The sequence below is a fragment of the Pseudophryne corroboree genome, chromosome 3 (assembly GCF_028390025.1).
Source record: "Pseudophryne corroboree isolate aPseCor3 chromosome 3, aPseCor3.hap2, whole genome shotgun sequence".
NCBI lineage: Eukaryota > Metazoa > Chordata > Amphibia > Anura > Myobatrachidae > Pseudophryne > Pseudophryne corroboree.
The window spans coordinates 222,939,336-222,962,132 of record NC_086446.1 but is presented as its reverse complement, the minus strand read 5'-3'; positions in this window follow the sequence as shown (position 1 = coordinate 222,962,132).

Genomic DNA, 22,797 nt, shown 5'->3' with positions numbered 1-22,797 from the left:
ACTCATAATCCTGCAGATCACACTACAAGAACCATCCCAGCCAGTCTCCACAAAGACACCACATGGTTCAGAGGACCTGAATTCCTGTACAAGACAAATCACAACAATACTGAAAGTAGAGATGAGCGGGTTCGGTTTGTCGAGATCCAAACCCCCCCGAACTTCACGTATTTTACACGGTTCCGAGGCAGCCTCGGATCTTCCTGCCTTGCTCAGTTAACCCGAACGAGGCCAAACATCATCATCCCGCTGTCGGATTCTCGCGAGATTCGTATTCCATATAAAGAGCTGCGCGTCGCCGCCATTTTCACTCGTGCATTGGAGATTGAACGGAGAGGACGTGACTACGTTCTCTCCCTGAAAAGCTCCATATCTGTGCTCAGTGTGCTGCAAATATCTGTGCTCAGTGTGCTGCATTGTGGGGACCACCAGTATATTATAGTAGTACAGTACATTAGGCCATTGCTGTATCTTGCAGCTCCGTGTCAGACTCAGTTCTAGACAGTATCCCGATCAGTGCTCAATATCTGCTGCATTGTTGTGTGACCAGTATACTATATAGTAGTACAGTGCAGCATTTTGGTGACCACCAGTATAGTACAGTACAGTACAGTAGGCCATTGCTGTATCTTGCAGCTTCGTGTCACTTCAAGTATCCATATCTGTGCTGCATTGTTGTGAGCAGTATATATAGTAGTACAGTGCAGCATTTTGGTGACCAACAGTATATAGTTGTACAGTACAGTAGGCCATTGCTGTATCTTGCAGCTCCGTGTCACTTCAAGTATCCACATCTGTGCTGCATTGTTGTGAGCAGTATATATAGTAGTACAGTGCAGCATTTTGGTGACCAATTGTGTATAGTTGTACAGTACAGTAGGCCATTGCTGTATCTTGCAGTTCCGTCTCACTGCAAGTATCCATATCTGTGCTGCATTGTTGTGAGCAGTATATATAGTAGTACAGTGCAGCATTTTGGTGACCAACAGTATATAGTTGTACAGTACAGTAGGCCATTGCTGTATCTTGCAGCTCCATGTCACTTCAAGTATCCACATCTGTGCTGCATTGTTGTGAGCAGTATATATAGTAGTACAGTGCAGCATTTTGGTGACCAACAGTTTATAGTTGTACAGTACAGTAGGCCATTGCTGTATCTTGCAGCTCTGTGTCACTTCAAGTATCCACATCTGTGCTGCATTGTTGTGAGCAGTATATATAGTAGTACAGTGCAGCATTTTGGTGACCAACAGTACATAGTTGTACAGTACAGTAGGCCATTGCTGTATCTTGCAGCTCCGTGTCACTTCAAGTATCCATATCTGTGCTGCATTGTTGTGAGCAGTATATATAGTAGTACAGTGCAGCATTTTGGTGACCAACAGTATATAGTTGTACAGTACAGTAGGCCATTGCTGTATCTTACAGCTCCGTGTCACTGCAAGTATCCATATCTGTGTTGCATTGTTGTGAGCAGTATATATAGTAGTACAGTGCAGTATTTTGGTGACCAACAGTATATAGTTGTACAGTACAGTAGGCCATTGCTGTATCTTGCAGCTCCGTGTCACTGCAAGTATCCATATCTGTGCTGCATTGTTGTGAGCAGTATATATAGTAGTACAGTGCAGCATTTTGGTGATCAACAGTATATAGTTGTATAGTACAGTAGGCCATTGCTGTATCTTGCAGCTCCGTGTCACTGCAAGTGTTTGGGGACTATTTTTTTAAGTGCCATCTGTTCTGACAGTTCCGTATATGTCCAGTGGTACTGCCATTTGATATAATTCCCGACATTACTGCCATATAATTCCAGTGATTTTGTCATTTTCTTCCAGTGATTTGGACCAAAAATACCATTGATTAGAACGAATAATTCCTGTGATTTTGTCATTTTCTTCCAGTGATTTGGACCAATAATACCATTGATTAGAACGAATAATTCCTGTGATTTTGTCATTTTCTTCCAGTGATTTGGCCCAATAATACCATTGATTAGAACACATAATTCCTGTGATATTGAGGTGTTTGTGTCGCTTAGCTTAGCCGTCCAGCGACCACAGTGCACCTCTTTTTCTATTTTCTTTGCATCATGTGCTGTTTGGGGCCAATTTTTTTAAGTGCCATCCTGTCTGACACTGCAGTGCCACTCCTAGATGGGCCAGGTGTTTGTGCCGCCCTCTTGGGTCGCTTAGCTTAGGTATCCAGCGACCTTGGTGCAAATTTTAGGACTAAAAATAGTATTGTGAGGTGTGAGGTGTTCAGAATAGACTGGAAATGAGTGGAAATTATGGTTATTGAGGTTAATAATACTATAGGATCAAAATTACCCCCAAATTCTATGATTTAAGCTGTTTTTGAGGGTTTTTGAAAAAAAACACCCGAATCCAACAAAAATTTTTAAGGGAGGTTTTGCCAAAACGCGTCCGAATCCAAAACCAAAACACAAAACCCCCCAAAAATTCCGGTGCACATCTCTAACTGAAAGTAACACATTTGAGTTAGTAGATACAGACTCAGATGCTGAAATACGTCCACAAGTAACTACAATTCATACCACGATTTCAGATTGTCAACTTGAACCTCAAAGATTCCAAAGATTCTCAACTTGGAAGTCACTTGTTAGAGCCATTACCTGCCTAACCCACATAGCTCGTTCCAGTGCCGTAACTAGACATTTTAGTGCTGTGTGCAAAAAACGGCATTGGCGCCCTCCCACCCTTACGTAATAGAAGGGCAGTAAAAAAATAAATAGGGGGGGTGGCTTCATGGGGAAGGGGTGTGGCCACAAAATAATACCAATTCATACTACGGTGCACAGTAGTCTCCATTATTCAAATTCCGCCATACAGTAGCGCCACTACACCATGTAGAGCCCCTTTTACACATTACAGCAGACAGCGTCCCCTTATTACACATTACAGCAGACAGCGTCCCCCTTTTTACACATTACGGCAGACAGTGTCCCCTTATTACACATTACAGCAGACAGCGTCCCCCTTTTTACACATTACGGCAGACAGCGTCCACTTTTCACTCACTACGGCAGACAGCGTCCCCGTTTTTACACATTACGGCAGACAGCGTCCCCCTTTTTACTCATTATGGCAGACAGCATTCCCTATTACACATTACGGCAGACAGCGTTCCCTTATTATACATTACGGCAGACAGCGTCCCGTTTTTACACATTATGGCAGACAGCATCCCCCTTTTTACTCATTACGGCAGACAGCGTCCCCTTTTTACTCATTACGGCAGACAGCATCCCCCTTTTTACACATTACGGCAGACAGTGTCCCCTTATTACACATTATGGCAGACAGAGTCCCCCTTTTTACACGTTACAGCAGCCAGTCCCCTTTTTACACATTAGGTAGACAGTAGAGATAGAGATAGATAGATAGATAGATAGATGATACTTACCATCTCTCCCCGCTGGCTCAGGCAGTCAGGCTCCTCGGTGCTGGCAGCTCCGGAGGCAGGGAAGAAGGTGGGGGAGGGAGGGGGACTCCAGAGCCGCAGCAGCGCTATGTAATTGGTAGTGGCTGGTGGCAGCCAGCCTATGTGGAAGGAGAGGGACAGCTGCAGCGGCGCCTCCACCAATTACATAGCACTCCTGCCGCTCCCTCCTCCCCCTCCCTCCTCCTTCTCCCCTGCCTCCAGAGTTGCTCCTCTTCAACGGCAGCACACTCACACAGGCGGCTTGTAATGAGTCCATTACAAGCCGCTGATGACTTTAGGGAAAGCGGGCAGTTGCGCCCTCAAGGCAACTGCGCTGTGTGCCAGGCATACCTGGCACACACGTAGTTACGGCTCTGGCTCGTTCTTTTAAATGTACTGCAGCTGCAAATGTAAACAAATGTAAAGGTTGGCATTACTGTCAAAATACTTACACAGTAGAAGAAATGCAACAATCTAAGAATCTCATTATCCATGCTGTTCAGCACCAAACCTATGCTAGAGAAATACACAACATCACCACTGGGAATCCTATTCCTAAAACAACACCTTGAAAAAGCTAGACCCATTTCTCGACATAAATTATTTATTGAGAGTAGGAGTTCGCCTTCAAGAAGCAAACTTAGGATCAAATTAGAAAAATCCTTTAATCATTCCCGTAAGTCACCACATTGCTTCTTTTATTGTGCAACACTGCCACAATGAAGTCAAACACCAGGGACGACTGTTCACAGAGGGAGCTCTACGTTCAGCTGGTTTCTGGATTATTGGAGCGAAAAGGTGTGTAAGCAACACAATCTTCAAGTGTATTACTTGTCGCAGATTTCGTGGCACTTCTAAAACTCAGAAGAACGCTAATCTTCCAGCAGACAGGCTTAGTACAGACCCTCCCTTTTCTAACATTGGTCTCAATGTATTTGGTCCCTGGACTGTTATCACCCAACACACGAGAAGAGTGAATGCAAACAGCAAATGTTGGGCAGTTGTATTCACCTGCATGAGCATCAGAGCAGCTCACATTGAGGTTATAGAATCAATGGACACCTCAAGTTTCAGCAATGCCCTGAGACACTTCATTGCCATCCATGGCCCTGTTAAACACATCCACTCTGACAGGGGTACCAACTTCATCGGAGCAGCCAAGGAATTACAAATTCATTCAAACATTGACACCTAAGGTGTGGAGAAATACCTTAGTGAACAAGGTTGTACATGGACTTTCAACTTTCCTCATTATTCTCATATGGCTGGAGCCTGGGAAAGGATGATTGGCATAATATGCAGATTACCATCTTTCTGCAAGTAGGAACTGCAAGACTTACTCACGAGAGTTTAACTACCTTTATGGCTGAAGTCAGCTATTGTCAATGCCAGACCCTTAACTTCAGTTTCTAATGACCCAGAAGATCCACTTCTGCTTACCCCTGCCACTCTTCTTACTCAAAAGACTGGGACTAACTGGAGAATTCAACACCAAAGACTTGTTCAAACGTCAATGGAGACAAGTTCAGAGTCTTGCAAACACCTTTTGGGACAGGTGGGAAAGATGTATATATCTCCACCTTGCAGCCAAGAAGCAAGTGGCAAGTTGCCAAAGCTAACCTAAAACCAGGTGACATTGTGCTTGTTAGAGATTATCAGTCACAACGCAATGAGTGGCCTTTAAGTTTTGTCACCAAGACATTCCCAAGCAAGGATGGGAAAGTGTGTAAGATGTGTAAGCAAGGAGAGACTAAGTTGTTCCTCAGACCAGTATCTGAACTGTTCTTACTGTTATCTTCTTAGGATTTGAAATGTGGTATCAGTGATACAAGTGGGGAGTGTCATGCCTTCCAGCATAGTTTGTTTAAATCCATTTGTTTCTGTGTCACAGTGACCTGTATAACCAACTCCCTCTAGTGGTCAGCACAGGAAATCTCAAAGTTGTTTGTTTCTCTTTTGTACCTCCTAACTTCTCGTAGTTAGCTAGCTATGCATGCTGGGTCAAGGGAGCTGTGAGTAGCCATTTTACTATTCACACATGGACAGAGACACATTGCTATACCTATCCTCTAGCTGGCAATCGTACTAGATGGTGAGCTAATGACTTTAACTGTGTCAACATAGGATTATTTAGTCAGCCAGACATGTTAGCTATATTGGTAACACTGCAATTTATGTTTGTACATGTAATACCAGTTATGTTTGCATATTCATGTCACATGTACTGTATATGCTTGAGTGCTCTTTTTACATGCATATTGTAATTGCATCTTATTGTTTATTTACAGTCTTACCACTTTCATCACAATTGTACTACATCATCTCATCGTTTCACATACTTTTATGATTCCTTTTACTAAATAATAAACACCATTCTTCAGACATTGCTTCTGTAAGGATTATTGAAAAGTAAAAGGCGGTTATACTGTAGGCTTCGAATTTGCTTCAAGTACTGTAGCTTAGTGAGAGGCTGAACAATTACCACTCATGTACTACTACTATTTTTGAAACTTACTGCTGTTCTAGTCATTTATCTATGGGTCTCATATACTTCCTGTATAATTCCATTTGGATTTCTTCTACTCCTCTTTGGTGTCTCCATGAATGATATTCGAATATGGAGCTGAGTGAGCCTAGTAGGAAATATGGCCTGGTGTCTCTAAGTTCTATGTCTATGCTAGTATCAAAGACACTAGCACTGATAAACTACTATTTCATGGGTACTTAATACCTACTAGATACCACAGAATTTTCTCATCAGCTTTCCCTCTCTGTTGGAGAGCTTGTCCAGATCTTGGGTCCTTCCTTCATATTTGGTGCACATTCCTGGCTCCGACTTCCTTTTTCTCCCTAAACATGTTTTACTTCCTTTGCCATTTCCAGACCTATATAGACATCAAAACAGGCTTGCCAGACATATCGTCAGTGCCACTACCTGCTTGATTTCTTCTTTTGTAAGTCTGAGTCCCCCACTGTACTTGTACTCTTGTAAATAATTTAGTTTGTTTATAAAATGTAGCATATGACCAGCATCCTAAGAAGTAATGGTGCTCCTGCCCTCCCTTTCTGAAATGAGACCTTCCCACCGTATCCACTGAAATTAACTTAGTTTCAATATTCACATGTAGCAAACAGATGGTTATATGTTGCTTGTAAATCAGACCAGCACATAATTAGAGTCCTGGTTCACTCCAACAAGCAGGTCCAAAAGTTCCCCAGGCATAGGTGTGTAAGCAGAGGTGTAACTAAGGCAGGGCGAGTGGGGCATGTGCCCTGGGCGCTGTGGAGACCTGGCGGGGGGAAGGGGTGGGGTGGGTGCCATCCAGGTAGTGTATGCTCAGTACTACCGGGCGCCGGCAGCAGTGTGTTTTTTATTTATCCATATATCCACATAGTGTTACTGCAGTCAGTCAGTGATCTGTGCTTCCAGAATTGCACAGGGGACTGGGTGGCAAAGGTGGGTAATGTAGACTAGTCTCCGCTGGGCGAATACCAGCTTCATCCAAGGAAGAGGTACATAATGTCGTCCAGCCAATAGCAGCAGGATTGGGCGGCATTTTCTCCAAGGCAGCGTCATTGGGTAGGCGGGGTGTTGGGAGGCCATCATAGCCTAGGCTTCCTATAGCTAACAGCCTAGTGAGCAGAGCTGGTGCCAGCGAGGTGCTTTCTGGGCCAGTGGTGTCACTTGTGCACCCGAATTGGCATCTGACGTCACTCGTGGTCAACATTGCTGAGGAGACGCCACCGCCCTGTCTCTTTTTGCCTGGCTGCCAATTTCATCTGTAGTGCACTCGCTGGCTGCACTCCATTTACAGAAGTGCCTGCCAGTGCCTACTGTACTGACTGGAAGGAAATTTTGAATGGAGAGCAGCTGAGCTGTTCCCGTGTTAAGTAAATGCACCACAACCTTTCACTATCTGTGTATGCATGTTCTAATTATTAAAAAAAAAAGCCCCATGCTTTGTTTAATAATAATCAAAAAGCCCTAGGACTGTCTCTTTAATAAAAAAAAAACAGGCATGCTTTAGTTAAATAACTCCCTCCCTCAGCCGGCTTTAGTTGAATAAACCCCTCCCCTAGACCTGCTTTGAATGAACCCCCACCCCCAGGTCTGCTTTAGTTGAATACCGTCCCCCCTACCCCCATGCCTGCTTTAGTTGAATACCCCCCCTACCCCCATGCCTGCTTTAGTTGAATACCCCCCCTACCCCCATGCCTGCTTTAGTTGAATAACCCCCCTACCCCAAGGCCTGCTTTAGTTGAATACCCCTGATAATGTCGATATTACCTTAAAACACAAAGCTATACCTTAAATCACACCTTTACCATGGAGCCACTGCGGCCGCTAGACTTAATACTCACGCTAATTTTGAAAAGATGAGGGTATTTTTCAGGGATATTGAATGGGAAGGTTTGTTTTTAGGAAAAAATACTACGGAGAAATAGGAGGTACTAAAATTCCTGCTAGCTAAAAATACACTCAAATGTATTCCTATGAGTAGCAAAAAAAGGAATAAAAATCATAAACCGATGTGGCTTAACAAAAAGATTAAGGAACTTATGGGCAAGAAAAGGCGAGCATTTAAAAAATACAAATCTGACAGGGAAGCAGAGTCATTTCAGCACTATAAGGAATGTAACAAAATTTGCAAAAAGGAAATAAGAGCGGCTAAAGTAGAAACTGAAAAACTAGTAGCAAAGGAAAGCAAAGCGAATCCCAAAAAAATATTTAAATACATTAATAGCAAGAGATTAAAGAAGGAGAGTATAGGCCCTTTAAAAGACCAGTTGGGAGTCTTGAGCAAAAATGATAATGACATAGCGGACACACTAAATGAGTTTTTTTCAACAGTATTCACTCGTGAGGACCCAATTCAGGGACTAACGCACAATCTCAATAATGAGAATATCACACTGATAGGTACTTATTTAAGCGAGGAAGTAGTCTGTGACCGATTAAAACATTTAAAGATTAATAAATCATCAGGGCCCGATGGTATTCATCCAAGGGTTCTAATGGAGCTTCACTCTGAACTGGCAAAACCGCTATCTTTGATCTTTAAGGATTCAGTTATATCAGGTATGGTTCCCAAAGACTGGCGTATAGCGGAAGTAGTGCCTATATTCAAAAAGGGAAGTAAAGCTGAACCAGGTAATTATAGACCAGTTAGTCTTACATCTATAGTGGGGAAAGTATTGGAAGGTATTCTAAGAGATAGTATTCAGAAGTTCCTTGAAACCAATAAGGTCATTAAAAGGAATCAACATGGGTTTATGAAGGACAGATCCTGTCAAACCAACTTACTTGGCTTTTATGAAACAGTAAGCGCAAACCTAGATCAGGGTAAAGACGTGGATGTAATCTTTTTAGACTTTGCCAAAGCGTTCGATACTGTACCACACATGAGACTTATCTACAAGCTACAAGAATCAGGGCTAGGAAGCACAATATGCACTTGGGTCAAAAACTGGTTAGATAATAGGAAGCAGCGCGTTGTGGTTAATGGATCTTTTTCAACTTGGACTGAAGTGCTAAGTGGTGTGCCGCAAGGCTCAGTATTAGGACCGCTATTGTTCAATATTTTCATTAACGACCTAACAGAAGGTCTAGAGAGCATGGTGTCAATTTTTGCAGATGATACCAAATTGTGTAAGGCTATAAATACAGAGGAGGATGCCGAGTCTCTTCAGAACGACTTAGTTAAATTAGAAGCATGGGCAGCCAAATGGAGAATGCGCTTCAACACAGACAAGTGTAAGGTAATGCACTGTGGTAACAAGAACATAAATTACACCTACCTACTAAATGGGGTAAAATTAGGGGATTCTGTACTGGAAAAGGACTTAGGTGTCCTCATAGATAGCAAGCTAAGCAGTAGTACCCAAAGTAGGACTGCAGCAAAGAAGGCTAATAAGATATTAGCATGCATAAAACGGGGTATTGATGCTAGGGACGAGAGTATTATACTTCCGTTATATAAATCACTAGTGAGGCCACACCTTGAATACTGTGTACAATTCTGGGCACCGTACTACAAAAAGGATATCCTGGAGCTTGAAAAGGTACAGAGGAGGGCGACCAAACTAATTAAGGGCATGGAGACGATGGAATACAAGGAAAGGCTTGAAAGACTAGGCATGTTTACATTGGAAAAGCGGAGACTAAGAGGGGATATGATCAACATCTACAAATATATAAGGGGACAATACACAGAGCTTGCGCGGGACCTGTTTTTGGTTAGATCAACACAGAGGACTCGTGGACACTCGCTCAGGTTAGAGGAGAGGAGATTCCGCACAATACGGCGTAAAGGCTTTTTCACGGTAAGGACAATACATGTTTGGAATTCCCTGGCCGAGGGAGTTGTAATGGCGGAATCTGTCAACACCTTTAAGAATGGGTTAGATAAATTCCTAATGGATAAGGATATCCAGGGGTATGGTGCATAGTCATGCATTATAGTTACTATAAATAGGGATAAAATGTAACGGCTGACAGCAACATCAGTCAGAAATTTTAGTCAAATCATCATGCATAGGAGACGACAAATAGGTTGAACTCGATGGACAATTGTCTTTTTTCAACCTCAGATACTATGTTACTATGTTATTATGCTACGTACTTCGTACGCTATTTGCGTACAGAGTCCCGCACCGTGTACGTACTTTGCGTACAAACGCCGTGCTGGGGGTACAAAGTACACACAGCGCGTACACACTCAATTGATATACTTTAAACCTTATTCGTAATACAATGCAATGATATGATTACACTTTAAACCTTATGCAGCAAAGCACTGCAATGATGTTACACCTTAAACCTTATGTAGCGCGTACACACCTTATCAATACACTTTTAAACCTTATACAGTTAGGTAATGTAATATGCTTTAAACCTTAGCAGGGAAATGAGGACACAACACCAATTTGTAGTTAACCGCTGGGTTCTAACGCCACAGTGGATTATTTGAAAGGGGATAACAATACACATTATACACTACAAGGCTAACAAGATAAATCTACAACAGAATAATGGCTACAATCAATGTACATACGTGAGAATATTCGCTTGCGCAACCTGGACCAGTCCTCCGCTCATCAGGTAGATAGCGTTCAGAGTCTGTGATAGTGACCTGGCCTGCAGCTCGCTCTTTATTCAGTAGATCAAAACATAATACAATAGACACTGTGTGCTCTTCTTCCATTGGTTCGGGGGTGGGACATATCCTGTGCACCGGGGACCATTGGTCAGTTCAAGAAGTGGGTGATGGCTAGGACTTGAGATGTGGTTTCTGTTGTTTACATCTGAGTTCCCGCCCCATGACCAGTTAAACCCATCACATTAATCATACATAAATCTGGTATTATTAATAACTTAATGAGGTAATATATAATAATGTTCTTATTCCCACCAGATTAATGTTTACGTGACTCTGAACAATATGATCCCACACATGATATGATTATCTATTTCAATCCTCAAGATATACATATATCCACATATATCCATATACTCATATATATATATATATATATATGGCTGAGTCTTTTTTCATTTTTTGTATTCTTTTTAGGCATTGTTTAAACTACGCACATTATGAAATAAAGATATCATATTGCCTGTCTTGAAAAAGACCCTGTGGAAGGGTCGAAACGTCGGATTTATGAGGCTATAATAAAGAACAATTGATATCAACTACAGAATCTGAGTACATTTGTGAGAGTGCACCCGCCACCTGTGTGGACACCAATATATATATATATATATATATATATATATATATAATTCCAAACATAACTGGCACTCGTGGACCAAGAAACAGACAATACTCCAATACGTGCGTTCAACGTTTCGGGATTTTATTCCCTTTATCAAGACCACATAAACCATCAAACAACATACCTTATAAAGAGTGCACCATCACCATCTCCACGGGTCCCGTCGGAGTCCCGATGACGTCATCATGGCGCGTCCGCGCCGGCGTGACGGGTACTCACAGGGAAGTGGATCTCACCTCTGTGCGAAGTAAAAAAATCATAAACACTAAAAACTACATAAAACTGCATGTCTGGAACTGAAACAACATGGTGCAATAACAGCATAAACAGTATATCATGATAAGCCAGATAATGACTACTCAATTTAAATTTAGCAGAACGTAATGACGGCAAATACAAGCTCTACACCAATGTAACCTAGTGACATTTTCCTGACGTCAAAAAGTGTACATTAATAAACAGTAATCACGCATCATGGTGGCATCTAAGCGGATCATGGTTGGTGAAAATCCACATCGGACACACCATCATAGATCCAGGTGTTATTAACATGAGGAGTTTAACTTGTCTACATTATGACACAGCTTCCATAGGAGGGAAACTCATGAAGTGGGGCAAGGTGCTCATGTATATCCAAATCATATGGACCTAACAAATGAAAATTCATAGAAATGAAGTAAAGGATAACATGTCATTTAGTCCATGTGGTTTAACCGTCTTGAGAGTGTGAATCCAATATGCCTCCCTCTGCAACAATTTGCGGTCCCGGTCACCACGTCTGATGCTAGGGGGGATGAAATCAATCATCTTGTAGCGTAATGACGCCAGATTATGTTTTTGTTCTGCAAAGTGCTTGGCCACAGGTTGGTCCGAGCCTTTGCCTTCCAGCGCTGCACAGATACTAGACCTATGCATGGCCATGCGTTCTTTCAATTGTCTCTTGGTCTTACCCACATATAATAAACTGCACGGGCATCTGATAAAATATACGATGAAAGTAGAAGAACAGGTAAGTACGTATTTAATTTTGTATGTTTTTCCCGTGTGTGGATGGGAAAACGTGGGGCCTGATTCCAAATAACTGCATGTTGTACAGCCTGTGCACTTATAGTTTCCCGGTTTTCTTGTAAGGAAATGTTCTTTAGATGGTACCTTGAACTGTGATATGTCATTGTGCACTACTGCATCCTTGATGCTCCGACCTCTCTTGTACAACGGTAAAATGGAGGTTTCTCTCAACATGGGTAATTGTGGATCTGTAGTTATGATAGGCCAGACCTGTCGTGCCTGCTGGACCAGTTTTTTGCTAATTCCTGAATACCCCTGGGGCCAGACTACATTCTTCACAAGTGTTTTGTTCTGTGTTGTATTGCCACACAAGGCTTGTTCTCTAGTGGTTTTGGCTAACTTCAATGATTTATGGTGATATTTATGGAGCAATTTGTCAATTTGTCAATTTGTGCAATAGCGTCTTCATCACTACTGCAAATTCTTCTTACTCGCAAAAACTGCGAGTAAGGTAACCCTCGTTTGGAGGCGGCTGGATGATCACTCAATGCATGAAGTACTGTGTTGCGATCTGTTTCTTTGGTGTATAGTGAAGTTGAAATGACATGTTCTTGATTGGTAGAAATAAGCACGTCCAAATAATGAATAGATGAGAAGCTACTCTCCCAAGTAAACTTGACCGCTGTATCAAGTGCATTGATCTCTTTCATTTTCTCTTCAAACGCATTTTGACTCTCTGACCATAGCACAAAAATATCGTCGATGTAGCGACAGTAATACTTGATGTTTGACATAACTGCACCGTTGGTTAAGAACAAATCCCTCTCGACCTCGGCCATAAAAATGTTTGCAAAACTTGGGGCCACACAGGACCCGATGGCACAACCAGAGTGCTGTATGTACAGCTTGGAATCAAATAGAAAATAATTCCTGGATAATGTAAGTTCTAGTAGTGACATAATTTTTTTTAAATCTGGGCCAGTGTACAGGGGATTATTGGTGAGCCATCTACGAACCGTTGCAAGGCCCCTATCGTGTGGAATACATGTGTACTATCCTACCACATCAATGGTACACATTAACCATTCACCTGTCATTGGTGACAATTCCTGGAGTTTAAGCAAAAACGTGGTGGTGTCCTTCAAAAACGTGGGGATACCTTTAACAACCGGCTGTAAGTAAAAGTCAAGATATTGTGAGAGGACATAATATAGTGAGTCCCTAGCCACTATGATCGGACGTCCCGGTGGCAACACTGGATCCTTGTGCAGTTTGGGCAACATATAGAATACAGGAATCACGGGTTCCTCTACTGTAATCGCATTACGTTCCCGTTCACTAATAATGCCACCAGAAACTGCTTGATCTAGGAGCGTATTGAGTTCTTTCTTGAATCGGTCAGTGGGATCACTGGATAATTGTCGATATACACTGGCATCATTAAGTTGTCGATATGCTTCATTGCGGTAGGTTGTCACATCCTGAACCACCACCCATCCCCCCTTATACGCAGAGCGGATGATGATACTTAAATCTTTGAGTGCCTTTCTCTGTGTCAAAGATAAATTCCATTTCTCTTGTTGATGCGTGTCCACTAGATGATTAATGGTAAAATCCATGGATTGTGTAAAATGTTTAATGGCAAGAATATGAGACTGGGGTTCAAAAACAGATTTCTTTCTCACAGAAATTACTTCATTGATTGGAGACGCATCAACAAGAGAAATGGAATTTATCTTTGACACAGAGAAAGGCACTCAAAGATTTAAGTATGTATCAAGACATCGTCATCCGCTCTGCGGATAAGGGGGGAGGTCCATATGATTTGGATATACATGAGCACCTTGCCCCACTTCATGAGTTTCCCTCCTATGGAAGCTGTGTCATAATGTAGACATGTTAAACTCCTCATGTTAATAACACCTGGATCTATGATGGTGTGTCCGATGTGGATTTTCACCAACCATGATCCGCTTAGATGCCACCATGATGCGTGATTACTGTTTATTAATGTACACTTTTTGACGTCAGGAAAATGTCACTAGGTTACATTGGTGTAGAGCTTGTACTTGCCGTCATTACGTTCTGCTAAATTTAAATTGAGTAGTCATTATCTGGCTTATCATGATATACTGTTTATGCTGTTATTGCACCATGTTGATTCAGTTCCAGACTTGCAGTTTTATGTAGTTTTTAGTGTTTATGATTTTTTTACTTTGCTCAGAGGTGAGATCCACTTCCCTGTGAGTACCCGTCACGCCGGCGCGGACGCGCCATGATGACGTCATCGGGACTCCGACGGGACCCGTGGAGATGGTGATGGTGCACTCTTTATAAGGTATGTTGTTTGATGGTTTATGTGGTCTTGATAAAGGGAATAAAATCCCGAAACATTGAACGCACGCATTGGAGTATTGTCTGTTTCTTGGTCCACGAGTGCCAGTTATGTTTGGAATTCTATGCTACTGAAAACCAGGGCACCGTGGCATCTACTCACCTACAGCGGAGTGCCGGACACAAACTGCAGTGCATATATATATATATATATATATATATATACACATACACACATACTCCTGCTATTACAATTTGTTAGGAATTATATATATATATATATATATATATATATAAAAACACCCACATCTCCATGAGTTTTAGACTATGAATGTTGATATCTTAGATTTCTAACTGTCTGGTCTTGTGTTTTGGTTAGCTATTGTTAATTGATTTTCTTAAACAGCTTTGGTTCCTGGGTATTGTCTCTTCGTTTGTTTTTGCCTTCAGGTGAGACAATGACAATCCAGTACTCATTGTTTAAAATAGAAACTCGGCTCTCCTAGTAAACAAAGGTGTTTGCCTTCTTCATAGAATTTCAAAGCTTAGTGTAAATAAGGCCATTGTATTTTAGTCTCTGGAAGTTTTAATTTATGTGTGACTGACCTTCATGCTATTTAGAAGAAAGATCAGACGGTGTGGGATTTTTACAATATATATATTAGATCTATGATATATCTTTGTGGCTTTTCCATGAGAGTACAAATTCCACTGTAATTACTCGTACCACGCTCTAATGCGCCGGACCGCGGGTGCGACCATACGCAATTTGCGGATATGTGCACGCATGGCGGAACAAGTGCCCGCGCAGCGGGCATGTGTGTGTGGTTTGTACGTGATGTGTGTACTGCAATATTTTTCGACTTTGACAGTCCAACCTTTGGCAGTCAACAATAACTTCCACTATCTAAACACTAAACAGAAAAATATACAATATCTACAAAAGTTTGGATAGTCGGGAGAGAGGGGAAGGTAGGAAATGTATGACCTAGTGGGATAGTAAAAAGCATGTAAGTATGAATCCATGTCTGAGGGGCATGTATCATCGTGCCGTATATGTTCTAAATAAGCTTCGAGGTATTGCGAAGTATACATTAAATCCTTCTCATCCCGTATTAAGGGTCTGTAAGTGGGCCAACAAACACCACCGAGCTCTTTTCGGCTTCTTGTTCCAACAAATGGGGTGCACATTAGTTGATGATACATGGAGAGGGAACATATGTGAGTGCTAATATATGTGGATATCACCTGTCGACTATGTGTGTCATTAACTGAAGGTTGTAGAGATGAAGATAAGACACATATCTAAAATACATTCACATAACATTTTCATAATCATTCTTGGGTGTTGATCGAAGTCTTTTCCGGATGGGTGTATTTTTGCTGAGGGGGAAACAAAGGAAAAACGGGTGAAAGAAACAGGCCATGGAATTCATTTGCAATCCTTATCATAACATTGTTTCTATGGATGGGTCGTAAATTAAATCTGCTGCTGTAACAATGCCCCCGCTCCTTAAACTCATCAATTTTGTGCCGTGCTTGCGCCGCGTTAGAATTCGAACACACCTAAATATCAAGCCAATAATTATGACGACTCCCAGGATACAAAGGAGAAACTTTCCTACACTCATAATAACATTTTGAGCCCATTCTCCTAAACCTGAGAACCAATTGCGTGGGTTCAACCATGAGACCCAGCCGGTCAGTTCATTACTCACAGCAGTCAGGGTAAGGTTGTGTCTCCTTCGGAACTCCCACTTCAACTGCAAGATATCGTCCATCTTTTGATCGATGATCTCCGTGGGGTCGTCAGTGCTTTTTGTAATATACGTGCAGCACTTCACACCATATTGAGTTGCCAAAGTGACACAGTACCCACCCGTCACAGCTGCGATATAATTGAGGACCATCCTGTGCTGGATCAGTTCCATTTTGTAAGCTTGCAACTCCCTTCCCGTATACCTGAAGGTGTCGTCATACATCTCAGTGATATCATCTATCAGGTTCGCTAGCGCATGGATATACCTATAATTTATAATTCCTCTGGCAGTACGGGTGATGTCTAATGTGAGAAGGAATTGAATCCCGGTGGATTCGTGGATCAAATCAGAGGCTACGTGCTCTGTCCTATCTATGAGGTGTCTCTTAACGATGTGTTCATAATGAGTATGAGTATAAGGAGCTTGAGCACTGCGGTGAACGTCTTTCATCTTATCATGGGTTATGGTCATGACCTCTGGCAACACTCTCCCAACGTAACACAATCCCTCTGAGTTTGGGGCAAGCCACTTATACGCCTTCCTCCCACATATGAAATAGACATCATCGGGGAGAACATAGGGGACAGAATATGACATTACCATATTACAAACTTTCCAAGTGAAAAACCCTATCCCTAGTTCTCTCATCTGTTCAGTACAAGTATCAGGCTGTATGATATGCGCACAGTACCCTGGTGATACTTCTCCAACCCACATGGTCTTGCTTCCTAGAGTATACCTATACCAAAAATACCTTCCACTGTTGGCTATTTGGCGTATAAGTTCAGAGTCTACGGGTATCCTATCAGCTCTGTGCGAAAATGCCATGGTCTGGTTATTCCATGTCGCCTCCCAATTTCCCGGCTTTCGGGAATTGGAAATGTTGAAACACACTAAGGATCTATCTACATGATACTGGTGGAGCTTCAAACTAGGGGGCCTAGAAATATTAAATTTCTTGTCCACCGGTCTCCCACCCCGTAATTCGAGTACCTCATCTATTGCTAAAGGGTACGGTACTAATCCTGACTTGCTCTGACCTTGAGGTACTTGTGAGCACACCCAGCATTCTGTCTGGTTTAAGGCCTTACCCACTAGTGAGTGGTAATCACTCAATGGATGACGGTCCATGTTGATATTAAGGCTGGACTGACATCTCTGGATGCACCCATCCTCAACTATGTTCTCACAATTCCTACAAATGCAATTTTCCTCAGCCAATAACCCTTCACAGTGCCTCCTAGTTTCCTGACTACCAGATCGTTTTCTGATACTCGCCTTTGCTCGATTGATGTGTTGCTCTTGGAATTCTACAAATCTGTCCTTGCCATCAGAACCCATTCCAGATCCTTTCTCGACCTCTCTGGTTAATCTCACCGAAACAGACTGTTCTGGTCAACAACAGGGTTAACAGGAAAACCCGGAACGCAGTCTCTTGGGGTAAGTCCATCTTGTTAAGGGAAGAGAAAGGAAACAAGAAGGGGGAGGAAGGAGGGTAGTGGGAGATGGAGAAAATAAAAAAAGGAAAAAGAAAACTGGTGCGACAACCGCCTCTGGTCTTGTTGTTCTCCGCGCTCAGGTGCCGTCTCAACAGTACTGCCTCTCAGCCTTCCCGGAACAGACACTCCAGTGATACGATGTTCTCTCCGAGTCAGTGACCTTTCTGTAGGGAACATAAATCTTGCATTACAATGTGTTTAACTGTTGTGTATTATCAGTTCTGTGAAGTAAACCATCCGTGGTAAGTGAAAAAGAGAGAGGAAATAATAAAAAGAAAATTTGTCAGATTTGCATTCACCATCAGGCTGTCACACCATCATGTCCATCGGTATCTATGCACAGTCTCCCTTCACCAGTATTTCCACTCTTCACCCTTTGTGCATGGCCAGGCACAGTGATGCTGGTGAGATATACTGGGTTTGGGCAGACCTCTGAAAAGACCGAGTAGACGTGTGACGTTTGAGCTGTAATTCTGTCAGTGAACGTCAGAGATGAAGAGGAAACTTTGAAGACAACTCACAGAGTTTAGTAACAAAGAAGATTTTACAAAGTTTGACATCTTGATTGGGCACTACGGGGAATGCTTCCCTAATCGGTCTGTTCCCCTTAAAAAAATGTATGTGTGTTATATCTCTACTGGGACTATTCCAGCCATCAATCCAGTGTCTTGTCCATTCTAAGTTCATAGGGAACCCGGTATCCTTGAGATAATTTCCTCTACCTGTGATGGACATGTGTCAGGTTCGGTTTTGCTTGTGTCCCCGGAGGGTGCGCTAGTGGGTCAGTGGAGGTAGGAGGGAAGAAGTGAGGAGGCTGGATTAAGTTTCTGCGCATGGGCGCAATGAAGTTTTATTAACTGAAAGTTCACAAAGGCAGCAGAAATAAACAATAAGGAATGCAATGTAAATGGTACAGCGTGAGAACTGAGAGTCTATGGCAACAGTAATATGACAACTGAAATAATAACCGATGAATGATAACTGATGAATAATAACTGATGAATGATAACTGATGAATGATGATCTGGTATGGGAACCAGAGTAGTTTAAAACGTGGAGCCAGCAGAGATGGCTATATACAGCAAACCTGGTAGCAGAGACAGGAGACCGGTAAAGTTCACAGTGCAGGTGATGAAGCACAGGCAGCGAGCAAGCTGCATCACAGGTGAGGTGATGGAATGCACCTGGAGACAGTCTCTACTGCTGAGGCTGAAGCACACTGTGTTGGAGATTAGTGCGAAGCCTGTAAACAAATGCAGGTGTTGCTGAGGCTTGTAGTTCCACGGAGCTGTAGGAAGATAACCTGGAACACGGAGTCACAGGTAGGTAACCAGGAACACGGAGGTATAGGCAGGTAACCAGGAACACGGAGGAACAGGTACCAGATCCAGACACATGGGTCGCAGGAGTGACACAAAGTTCAGGACAACCACAGGCTCACCCTGCAGCTCCTGATATACCCCCTGGTGTGCAGACATTGGTTGGAGTGGGAAAAGGAGGTGCGGCCAAGCTCCGGATTGGCCGCCGTACTCTGACCGATGGAGACTGTCATGGCGGCGCCCATGCCGCGGCCCGGCGGGAACGCGGCGTGCTCACACGCCCACTGTTACAGGAGCGTTCCTAGGCCCAGGATGACGTCTGGCGACAGAGGAGCGGACGACAGCAGAACGTATGGACCCGGGACGGAGTCCGCACCGACGGACAGATGTGGCTGTGGTGAGTCGATTCCTGACAGACATGCATCTAAAACAGTGAAATGCAATATTAGTCTTCGTGGGTATTTTAACATATTTTGTGCTTCCTGGGTGGGAGCACTCTATATGTATACCATCTCTAACAAAACTCCTGTTAAATTACTTAGAGGTCACTTCTGCTAGAGAGAGAGAAGCAGAAGTTTAGAAGCCTCCTCCTAATCTCCGTAAATTCTGTCAAAAGGGTAAAGTTGCATTTATTCTGTTCTTCCCATTAACCGAATCTGTGTTTTTCTATACTGTATTGTGATTCCTTACTATATGTCCCTTGATCCCGTCTATGTGTTTAATAGCGTGGCTTGTTTACACTGTCTAGGGGTCTATATTGGCTATGTGCTCTACTACTCCTACAATTTCTAGCAAAATATCCTTTATTTTTACAAATGTAACATATCTTCGGTCTTTTGTTACTACTAGGGTTTTGGGGTTTGGGCTGATGAGACTTTGGTGTAAGAGCCTGCATGCTTTCAATCCTCAGCCTCTCCTCTTGCAGTGTTCTACGCCTAGCAATATTCCTATGGTGTTCAATTGCGCACTCTCTAAGGCAAGCTACTGTGACCCCTCTCCAATTAGGCAAAGATGTTTGTACTCTGTCCCTCACTGTCTGATCGAGTCCGTCCATTAGCACAGACACAGCTACCTTCCTGTAATTTGTATCGTTCCCTGTATCTGATACCCCCATGTATCTATCCATTTCCTGCAGTGCTCAGTGGAAATATTCAGATGTCATTTCATTTTTCCTCTGTTTTATGGAGAAAATTCTTCTCCACTCAGTGGGAAAACACAACTCTAGTTGCTTATTAATTCGTTCTATATTTTCCTGATTGTTTCTGTCAGTCATAGGACTATCCGACTCTAGTCTACAATCAGTGGTAAATTTTTGGGTGTCAATATTTGGGGGTAGGCATGTTCTCAAAAATGTCCGCCAATGTTGGTTTGTCGGTTCATATGCATTACCCAGATTTCTGATAAACTTTTGACATTTGGCTAAATGCTTCCGAGGGTCGGGGAATTCTGAAATGATTAATCGCAGCTCATCTCTGGGCCACGGGCAATACATTGCATTATTCTCGGTGAGGACTACTTCCTGACTATCGGTTCCCCCATTGGGAGTTACTATTTCCAAGACAGGGTGTAATCCTACCATTCCGTTCCTAATCTGTTTACTGTGTGGTGTTGTTGTTTCTGTGCAATGAACTGTCTCATACTTACCGGTAGCTGTGACCTCACCCGTTCTTTCATTGGGGAATATTGGCCCTCATTCCGAGTCGTTCGCTCTGTATTTTTCATCGCATCGCAGTGAAATTCCGCTTAGTACGCATGCGCAATATTCGCACTGCGACTGCGCCAAGTAATTTTACAATGGAGATAGTATTTTTACTCACGGCTTTTTCATCGCTCCGGCGATCGTAGTGTGATTGACAGGAAATGGGTGTTACTGGGCGGAAACAGGCCGTTTTATGGGCGTGCGGGAAAAAACGCTACCGTTTCCGGAAAAAACGCAGGAGTGGCCGGGGAAACGGGGGAGTGTCTGGGCGAACGCTGGGTGTGTTTGTGACGTCAAACCAGGAACGACAAGCACTGAACTGATCGCAGATGCCGAGTAAGTGTGGAGCTACTCTGAAACTGCTAAGTAGTTTGTAATCGCAATATTGCGAATACATCGTTCGCAATTTTAAGATGCTAAGATACACTCCCAGTAGGCGGCGGCTTAGCGTGAGCAACTCTGCTAAAATCGCCTTGCGAGCGATCAACTCGGAATGAGGGCCCTTGTTACTGCACTACCTGGTTGGACAGGTCCCACCTGAGTTTCCTGCAACATGACTGCTTGGAGGAGAGCTGCGATTTGGCTGAATCCTTCATCTTCCTGTGACCTAAAACCGTGGAGAGACTTCAAAACAGGATACATTTTGCAAAAGTTAGGGTTAATAGATTGCTCTTTCATATTACTGTCATTTACGGATGTATCATTGACTGTAGCATCCTGTTCCCCTATGACCTGTGTCGACAATGGTGTGTTTGTGTTCTCATTCCCGCTAGGTTTGGAACCGGCTGCATATGTTAATTTCCCTTGCATATCGCCCTCTTGCTGCCATAAATTTATACAGTTTGTGTGTCTGACCCTTTGCTTTCGGGATTTTATCAGACATATCCTAACCCTTAAATTCTGCAATAACTCTGGTTCAAAACTGCCTACCTTAGGGAATGGTTCCCTATCTTCCGCAGTCATACGTTCCCATTCATTGCACAAAATTTCTGCGTGTGGTCCATGTTTCTCACACATTATGAACCTCGCTGACCCTTTGGGTAGCGGTAAGTCAACCTGAACCCTGGTTGAACGTCCCTTACTTGAGCAACTGGCCCCCGTATTTTGCAGGTATTGCCTTCTCAGCTAATCCTACAAAAAAACAAAATACTCAATATAAGGCAATGGTGAAAGTTCTACGAGTGCTTTCACCCACTCACCGCCCACGTTGGCCAATACCATCAAACACTGTCGTCAGCGCCGGTACGTACCCAACCTAGGGCCCCTATGTAACCTCTATTTACTGGAAGTATATGGGAGTGACTTACCCTTTCCAGTAAATATTGGTTGTTGGAGATTTCCTGAGTGACCAGCGAAACTCCCCTAAAATAATTTTTTTTTTACACAAATCACGCTTGCGTATGCTATATCCAGCGCTAATGATCCCGCGATTTTACGCAAAGCTCGTAAAAAGGGTATCACGTTGCGCTAAGTATTGCACCCACGAATGCGCGGTCCAATCGCACAGCGTATAGGTAACTGTTACTTATCCGCCGTACAACCAATGGAATCGATTTTTCAGGCTGCGAAACCTCAGCCGGAGCGTATCAAAAACGGGCCTATATGGGTTTCTTCGCTAACCCCCTGGGCTGCGGTATCTAAACAAAAACCTAGCTGACCTTTGGTCTGCGGTACTCTAAACCTCGCTGACCTTTGGTCTGCGGTATCTGCTACCTTGCTTCTTTGTACTTCAATCTATGTTAACGTGAGCAAGCTATTCTCACGCCACCGAGTCTCCACTCACCTGGTGTGGTCTCCTACGGGATCCCGAATTCCCTGGGTCCACAAAACCTTTATTGTTTGCACACTCACGTTCGTTCACTCAAATACACTTTGTTTTGTTTTTTTCTGTACAGAAAATTAACTTTCATTCAGATAAACAGCCTTTGTACCAGAGGTAATACAGTAAAAAAGGT